This window comes from Haliotis cracherodii, unplaced genomic scaffold, assembly GCF_022045235.1.
Source record: "Haliotis cracherodii isolate W230 unplaced genomic scaffold, xgHalCrac1.p SCAF_9, whole genome shotgun sequence".
Classification (NCBI taxonomy): Eukaryota; Metazoa; Mollusca; class Gastropoda; order Lepetellida; family Haliotidae; genus Haliotis; species Haliotis cracherodii.
In genome coordinates, this window is record NW_027266343.1 from 23,728,146 (window position 1) to 23,738,813 (window position 10,668).

Sequence of the window (10,668 nt, forward strand, 5' to 3'; positions counted from 1 at the left end):
ATTAATCTCAGAATCTAAATATTTGGTGTGTGGGTGCATTCTTACATGGTCAACCATCATCAAAAAAAGTGGCGCAATTCCATCAAAAATCATGACTTGAGGCCGAACTATAAATACATCAGCAATTCGACCTTTTTCACATGCATGACTTTTACGCCATTAGAGCTATTCTCAAAAGTATTAATCTCAGAATCAAAATATTTGATGTGTGGGTGAATTCTTACATGGTCAACCATCATGAAAAAAAGTGGCGCAATTCCATCAAAAATCATGACTTGAGGCCGAACTATAAATACATCAGTGATTTGATATTTTTCACATGCATGACTTTTACGCCATGAGAACTATTTTCAAAAGTATTAATCTCAGAATCAAAATATTTGGTGTGTGGATGCATTCTTACATGGTCAACCCTCATGAAAAAATTTGGCATAATTCCATCAAAAATCATGACTAGAGGCCGAACTATAAATACATCAGCGATTCGACCTTTTTCACATGCATGACTTTTACGCCATTAGAGTTATTCTCAAAAGTATTAATCTCAGAATCAAAATATTTGATGTGTGGGTGCATTCTTACATGGTCAACCATCTTGAAAAAAGTGGCGCAATTCCATCAAAAATCATGACTTGAGGCCGAACTATAAATACATCAGCAATTCGAACTTTTTCACATGCATGACTTTTACGCCATTAGAGCTATTCTCAAAAGTATTAATCTCAGAATCAAAATATTTGGCGTGTGGGTGCATTCTTACATGGTCAACCCTCATGAAAAAAATTGGCGCAATTCCATCAAAAATCATGACTTGAGGCCGAACTATAAATACATCAGCGATTCGACCTTTTTCACATGCATGACTTTTACGCCATTAGAGCTATTCTCAAAAGTATTAATCTCAGAATCAAAATATTTGATGTGTGGGTGCATTCTTACATGGTCAACCATCATGAAAAAAAGTGGCGCAATTCCATCAAAAATCATGACTTGAGGCCGAACTATAAATACATCAGCAATTCGACCTTTTTCACATGCATGACTTTTACGCCATTAGAGCTATTCTCAAAAGTATTAATCTCAGAATCAAAATATTTGATGTGTGGGTGAATTCTTACATGGTCAACCATCATGAAAAAAAGTGGCGCAATTCCATCAAAAATCATGACTTGAGGCCGAACTATAAATACATCAGTGATTTGATATTTTTCACATGCATGACTTTTACGCCATGAGAACTATTTTCAAAAGTATTAATCTCAGAATCTAAATATTTGGTGTGTGGATGCATTCTTACATGGTCAACCATCATCAAAAAAAGTGGTGCAATTCCATCAAAAATCATGACTTGAGGCCGAACTATAAATACATCAGCAATTCGACCTTTTTCACATGCATGACTTTTACGCCATTAGAGCTATTCTCAAAAGTATTAATCTCAGAATCAAAATATTTGATGTGTGGGTGAATTCTTACATGGTCAACCATCATGAAAAAAAGTGGCGCAATTCCATCAAAAATCATGACTTGAGGCCGAACTATAAATACATCAGTGATTTGATATTTTTCACATGCATGACTTTTACGCCATGAGAACTATTTTCAAAAGTATTAATCTCAGAATCAAAATATTTGGTGTGTGGATGCATTCTTACATGGTCAACCCTCATGAAAAAATTTGGCATAATTCCATCAAAAATCATGACTTGAGGCCGAACTATAAATACATCAGGAATTCGACCTTTTTCACACGCATGACTTTTACGCCATTAGAGTTATTCTCAAAAGTATTAATCTCAGAATCAAAATATTTGATGTGTGGGTGCATTCTTACATGGTCAACCATCTTGAAAAAAGTGGCGCAATTCCATCAAAAATCAAAAATCATGACTTGAGGCCGAACTATAAATACATCAGCGATTTGACCTTTTTCACATGCATGACTTTTACGCCATTAGAGCTATTCTCAAAAGTATTAATCTCAGAATCAAACTATTTGGTGTGTGGATGCATTCTTACATGGTCAACCCTCATGAAAAAAAGTGGCGCAATTCCATCAAAAATCATGACTTGAGGCCGAACTATAAATACATCAGGAATTCGACCTTTTTCACATGCATGACTTTTACGCCATTAGAGCTATTCTCAAAAGTATTAATCTCAGAATCAAAATATTTGATGTGTGGGTGCATTCTTACATGGTCAACCATCATCACAAAAAGTGGCGCAATTCCATCAAAAATCATGACTTGAGGCCGAACTATAAATACATCAGCAATTCGAACTTTTTCACATGCATGACTTTTACGCCATGAGAACTATTTTCAAAAGTATTAATCTCAGAATCAAAATATTTGATGTGTGGATGCATTCTAACATGGTCGACCCTCATGAAAAAAATTGGCGCAATTCCATCAAAAATCATGACTTGAGGCCGAACTATAAATACATCAGCAATTCGAACTTTTTCACATGCATGACTTTTACGCCATTAGAGCTATTCTCAAAAGTATTAATCTCAGAATCAAAATATTTGGTGTGTGGGTGCATTCTTACATGGTCAACCATCATGAAAAAAAGTGGCGCAATTCCATCAAAAATCATGACTTGAGGCCGAACTATAAATACATCAGCGATTCGACCTTTTTCACATGCATGACTTTTACGCCATTAGAGCTATTCTCAAAAGTATTAATCTCAGAATCAAAATATTTGATGTGTGGGTGCATTCTTACATGGTCAACCATCATGAAAAAATTTGGCGCAATTCCATCAAAAATCATGACTTGAGGCCGAACTATAAATACATCAGCGATTTGACCTTTTTCACATGCATGACTTTTACGCTATGAGAACTATTTTCAAAAGTATTAATCTCAGAATCAAAATATTTGGTGTATGGATGCATTCTTACATGGTCAACCCTCATGAAAAAAATTGGCGCAATTCCATCAAAAATCATGACTTGAGGCCGAACTATAAATACATCAGCAATTCGACCTTTTTCACATGCATGACTTTTACGCCATGAGAACTATTTTCAAAAGTATTAATCTCAGAATCAAAATATTTGGTGTGTGGATGCATTCTTACATGGTCAACCCTCATGAAAAAAATTGGCGCAATTCCATCAAAAATCATGACTTGAGGCCGAACTATAAATACATCAGCGATTCGACCTTTTTCACATGCATGACTTTTACGCCATGAGAACTATTTTCAAAAGTATTAATCTCAGAATCAAAATATTTGGTGTGTGGATGCATTGTTACATGGTTGACCCTCATGAAAAAAAGTGGCGCAATTCCATCAAAAATCATGACTTGAGGCCGAACTATAAATACATCAGCAATTCGAACTTTTTCACATGCATGACTTTTACGCCATTAGAGCTATTCTCAAAAGTATTAATCTCAGAATCAAAATATTTGGTGTGTAGGTGCATTCTTACATGGTCAACCCTCATGAAAAAAAATGGCGCAATTCCATCAAAAATCATGACTTGAGGCCGAACTATAAATACATCAGCGATTCGACCTATTTCACATGCATGACTTTTACGCCATTAGAGCTATTCTCAAAAGTATTAATCTCAGAATCAAACTATTTAGTGTGTGGATGCATTCTTACATGGTCAACCCTCATGAAAAAATTAGTCGCAATTCCATCAAAAATCATGACTTGAGGCCGAACTATAAATACATCAGCAATTCGACCTTTTTCACATGCATGACTTTTACGCCATTAGAGCTATTCTCAAAAGTATTAATCTCAGAATCAAAATATTTGGTGTGTGGATGCATTCTTACATGGTCAACCATCATGAAAAAAAGTGGCGCAATTCCATCAAAAATCATGACTTGAGGCCGAACTATAAATACATCAGCAATTCGACCTTTTTCACATGCATGACTTTTACGCCATGAGAACTATTTTCAAAAGTATTAATCTCAGAATCAAAATATTTGGTGTGTGGATGCATTCCTACATGGTCAACCCTCATGAAAAAAATTGGCGCAATTCCATCAAAAATCATGACTTGAGTCCGAACTATAAATACATCAGCGATTCGACCTTTTTCACATGCATGACTTTTACGCCATGAGAACTATTTTCAAAAGTATTAATCTCAGAATCAAAATATTTGGTGTGTGGATGCATTCTTACATGGTCGACCCTCATGAAAAAAATTGGCGCAATTCCATCAAAAATCATGACTTGAGGCCGAACTATAAATACATCAGCAATTCGACCTTTTTCACATGCATGACTTTTACGCCATTAGAGCTATTCTCAAAAGTATTAATCTCAGAATCAAAATATTTGGTGTGTGGGTGCATTCTTACATGGTCAACCCTCATGAAAAAAAATGGCGCAATTCCATCAAAAATCATGACTTGAGGCCGAACTATAAATACATCAGCGATTTGACCTTTTTCACATGCATGACTTTTACGCCATTATAGCTATTCTCAAAAGTATTAATCTCAGAATCAAAATATTTGGTGTGTGGATGCATTCTAACATGGTCAACCCTCATGAAAAAATTTGGCGCAATTCCATCAAAAATCATGACTTGAGGCCGAACTATAAATACATCAGGAATTCGACCTTTTTCACACGCATGACTTTTACGCCATTAGAGCTATTCTCAAAAGTATTAATCTCAGAATCAAAATATTTGATGTGTGGGTGCATTCTTACATGGTCAACCATCATCAAAAAAAGTGGCGCAATTCCATCAAAAATCATGACTTGAGGCCGAACTATAAATACATCAGCGATTTGATATTTTTCACATGCATGACTTTTACGCCATGAGAACTATTTTCAAAAGTATTAATCTCAGAATCAAAATATTTGGTGTGTGGATGCATTCTTACATGGTCAACCCTCATGAAAAAAATTGGCGCAATTCCATCAAAAATCATGACTTGAGGCCGAACTATAAATACATCAGCAATTCGACCTTTTTCACATGCATGACTTTTACGCCATGAGAACTATTTTCAAAAGTATTAATCTCAGAATCAAAATATTTGGTGTGTGGATGCATTCTTACATGGTCAACCCTCATGAAAAAAATTGGCGCAATTCCATCAAAAATCATGACTTGAGGCCGAACTATAAATACATCAGCGATTCGACCTTTTTCACATGCATGACTTTTACGCCATGAGAACTATTTTCAAAAGTATTAATCTCAGAATCAAAATATTTGGTGTGTGGATGCATTGTTACATGGTTGACCCTCATGAAAAAAAGTGGCGCAATTCCATCAAAAATCATGACTTGAGGCCGAACTATAAATACATCAGCAATTCGACCTTTTTCACATGCATGACTTTTACGCCATTAGAGCTATTCTCAAAAGTATTAATCTCAGAATCAAAATATTTGGTGTGTGGGTGCATTCTTACATGGTCAACCCTCATGAAAAAAAATGGCGCAATTCCATCAAAAATCATGACTTGAGGCCGAACTATAAATACATCAGCGATTCGACCTTTTTCACATGCATGACTTTTACGCCATTAGAGCTATTCTCAAAAGTATTAATCTCATAATCAAACTATTTAGTGTGTGGATGCATTCTTACATGGTCAACCCTCATGAAAAAATTAGTCGCAATTCCATCAAAAAAAATCATGACTTGAGGCCGAACTATAAATACATCAGCAATTCGACCTTTTTCACATGCATGACTTTTACGCCATTAGAGCTATTCTCAAAAGTATTAATCTCAGAATCAAAATATTTGGTGTGTGGGTGCATTCTTACATGGTCAACCATCATGAAAAAAAGTGGCGCAATTCCATCAAAAATCATGACATGAGGCCGAACTATAAATACATCAGCGATTCGACCTTTTTCACATGCATGACTTTTACGCCATGAGAACTATTTTCAAAAGTATTAATCTCAGAATCAAAATATTTGGTGTGTGGATGCATTCTTACATGGTCAACCCTCATGAAAAAAATTGGCGCAATTCCATCAAAAATCATGACTTGAGGCCGAACTATAAATACATCAGCGATTCGACCTTTTTCACATGCATGACTTTTACGCCATGAGAACTATTTTCAAAAGTATTAATCTCAGAATCAAAATATTTGGTGTGTGGATGCATTCTTACATGGTTGACCCTCATGAAAAAAATTGGCGCAATTCCATCAAAAATCATGACTTGAGGCCGAACTATAAATACATCAGCAATTCGACCTTTTTCACATGCATGACTTTTACGCCATTAGAGCTATTCTCAAAAGTATTAATCTCAGAATCAAACTATTTGGTGTGTGGATGCATTCTTACATGGTCAACCCTCATGAAAAAATTAGTCGCAATTCCATCAAAAATCATGACTTGAGGCCGAACTATATATACATCAGGAATTCGAACTTTTTCACATGCATGACTTTTACGCCATTAGAGCTATTCTCAAAAGTATTAATCTCAGAATCAAACTATTTGGTGTGTGGATGCATTCTTCCATGGTCAACCCTCATGAAAAAAATTGGCGCAATTCCATCAAAAATCATGACTTGAGGCCAAACTATAAATACATCAGCAATTCGACCTTTTTCACATGCATGACTTTTACGCCATGAGAACTATTTTCAAAAGTATTAATCTCAGAATCAAAATATTTGGTGTGTGGATGCATTCTTACATGGTCAACCCTCATGAAAAAAATTGGCGCAATTCCATCAAAAATCATGACTTGAGGCCGAACTATAAATACATCAGCGATTCGACCTTTTTCACATGCATGACTTTTACGCCATGAGAACTATTTTCAAAAGTATTAATCTCAGAATCAAAATATTTGGTGTGTGGATGCATTCTTACATGGTCAACCCTCATGAAAAAAATTGGCGCAATTCCATCAAAAATCATGACTTGAGGCCGAACTATAAATACATCAGCAATTCGACCTTTTTCACATGCATGACTTTTACGCCATGAGAACTATTTTCAAAAGTATTAATCTCAGAATCAAAATATTTGGTGTGTGGATGCATTCTTACATGGTCAACCCTCATGAAAAAAATTGGCGCAATTCCATCAAAAATCATGACTTGAGGCCGAACTATAAATACATCAGCGATTCGACCTTTTTCACATGCATGACTTTTACGCCATGAGAACTATTTTCAAAAGTATTAATCTCAGAATCAAAATATTTGGTGTGTGGATGCATTGTTACATGGTTGACCCTCATGAAAAAAAGTGGCGCAATTCCATCAAAAATCATGACTTGAGGCCGAACTATAAATACATCAGCAATTCGAACTTTTTCACATGCATGACTTTTACGCCATTAGAGCTATTCTCAAAAGTATTAATCTCAGAATCAAAATATTTGGTGTGTGGGTGCATTCTTACATGGTCAACCCTCATGAAAAAAAATGGCGCAATTCCATCAAAAATCATGACTTGAGGCCGAACTATAAATACATCAGCGATTCGACCTTTTTCACATGCATGACTTTTACGCCATTAGAGCTATTCTCAAAAGTATTAATCTCATAATCAAACTATTTAGTGTGTGGATGCATTCTTACATGGTCAACCCTCATGAAAAAATTAGTCGCAATTCCATCAAAAAAAATCATGACTTGAGGCCGAACTATAAATACATCAGCAATTCGACCTTTTTCACATGCATGACTTTTACGCCATTAGAGCTATTCTCAAAAGTATTAATCTCAGAATCAAAATATTTGGTGTGTGGGTGCATTCTTACATGGTCAACCATCATGAAAAAAAGTGGCGCAATTCCATCAAAAATCATGACATGAGGCCGAACTATAAATACATCAGCGATTCGACCTTTTTCACATGCATGACTTTTACGCCATGAGAACTATTTTCAAAAGTATTAATCTCAGAATCAAAATATTTGGTGTGTGGATGCATTCTTACATGGTCAACCCTCATGAAAAAAATTGGCGCAATTCCATCAAAAATCATGACTTGAGGCCGAACTATAAATACATCAGCGATTCGACCTTTTTCACATGCATGACTTTTACGCCATGAGAACTATTTTCAAAAGTATTAATCTCAGAATCAAAATATTTGGTGTGTGGATGCATTCTTACATGGTTGACCCTCATGAAAAAAAGTGGCGCAATTCCATCAAAAATCATGACTTGAGGCCGAACTATAAATACATCAGCAATTCGACCTTTTTCACATGCATGACTTTTACGCCATTAGAGCTATTCTCAAAAGTATTAATCTCAGAAGCAAACTATTTGGTGTGTGGATGCATTCTTACATGGTCAACCCTCATGAAAAAATTAGTCGCAATTCCATCAAAAATCATGACTTGAGGCCGAACTATATATACATCAGGAATTCGAACTTTTTCACATGCATGACTTTTACGCCATTAGAGCTATTCTCAAAAGTATTAATCTCAGAATCAAAATATTTGGTGTGTGGATGCATTCTTCCATGGTCAACCCTCATGAAAAAAATTGGCGCAATTCCATCAAAAATCATGACTTGAGGCCAAACTATAAATACATCAGCAATTCGACCTTTTTCACATGCATGACTTTTACGCCATGAGAACTATTTTCAAAAGTATTAATCTCAGAATCAAAATATTTGGTGTGTGGATGCATTCTTACATGGTCAACCCTCATGAAAAAAATTGGCGCAATTCCATCAAAAATCATGACTTGAGGCCGAACTATAAATACATCAGCGATTCGACCTTTTTCACATGCATGACTTTTACGCCATGAGAACTATTTTCAAAAGTATTAATCTCAGAATCAAAATATTTGGTGTGTGGATGCATTCTTACATGGTCGACCCTCATGAAAAAAATTGGCGCAATTCCATCAAAAATCATGACTTGAGGCCGAACTATAAATACATCAGCAATTCGACCTTTTTCAAATGCATGACTTTTACGCCATTAGAGCTATTCTCAAAAGTATTAATCTCAGAATCAAAATATTTGGTGTGTGGGTGCATTCTTACATGGTCAACCCTCATGAAAAAAAATGGCGCAATTCCATCAAAAATCATGACTTGAGGCCGAACTATAAATACATCAGCGATTTGACCTTTTTCACATGCATGACTTTTACGCCATTATAGCTATTCTCAAAAGTATTAATCTCAGAATCAAACTATTTGGTGTGTGGATGCATTCTAACATGGTCAACCCTCATGTAAAAATTTGGCGCAATTCCATCAAAAATCATGACTTGAGGCCGAACTATAAATACATCAGCGATTTGATATTTTTCACATGCATGACTTTTACGCCATGAGAACTATTTTCAAAAGTATTAATCTCAGAATCAAAATATTTGGTGTGTGGATGCATTCTTACATGGTCAACCCTCATGAAAAAAATTGGCGCAATTCCATCAAAAATCATGACTTGAGGCCGAACTATAAATACATCAGCGATTCGACCTTTTTCACATGCATGACTTTTACGCCATGAGAACTATTTTCAAAAGTATTAATCTCAGAATCAAAATATTTGGTGTGTGGATGCATTCTTACATGGTCAACCCTCATGAAAAAAATTGGCGCAATTCCATCAAAAATCATGACTTGAGGCCGAACTATAAATACATCAGCGATTCGACCTTTTTCACATGCATGACTTTTACGCCATTAGAACTATTTTCAAAAGTATTAATCTCAGAATCAAAATATTTGGTGTGTGGATGCATTGTTACATGGTTGACCCTCATGAAAAAAATTGGCGCAATTCCATCAAAAATCATGACTTGAGGCCGAACTATAAATACATCAGCAATTCGAACTTTTTCACATGCATGACTTTTACGCCATTAGAGCTATTCTCAAAAGTATTAATCTCAGAATCAAAATATTTGGTGTGTGGGTGCATTCTTACATGGTCAACCCTCATGAAAAAAATTGGCGCAATTCCATCAAAAATCATGACTTGAGGCCGAACTATAAATACATCAGCGATTCGACCTTTTTCACATGCATGACTTTTACGCCATTAGAGCTATTCTCAAAAGTATTAATCTCATAATCAAACTATTTAGTGTGTGGATGCATTCTTACATGGTCAACCCTCATGAAAAAATTAGTCGCAATTCCATCAAAAATCATGACTTGAGGCCGAACTATAAATACATCAGCAATTCGACCTGTTTCACATGCATGACTTTTACGCCATTAGAGCTATTCTCAAAAGTATTAATCTCAGAATCAAAATATTTGGTGTGTGGGTGCATTCTTACATGGTCAACCATCATGAAAAAAAGTGGCGCAATTCCATCAAAAATCATGACTTGAGGCCGAACTATAAATACATCAGCGATTTGACCTTTTTCACATGCATGACTTTTACGCCATGAGAACTATTTTCAAAAGTATTAATCTCAGAATCAAAATATTTGGTGTGTGGATGCATTCTTACATGGTCAACCCTCATGAAAAAAATTGGCGCAATTCCATCAAAAATCATGACTTGAGGCCGAACTATAAATACATCAGCAATTCGAACTTTTTCACATGCATGACTTTTACGCCATTAGAGCTATTCTCAAAAGTATTAATCTCAGAATCAAAATATTTGGTGTGTGGGTGCATTCTTACATGGTCAACCCTCATGAAAAAAATTGGCGCAATTCCATCAAAAATCATGAC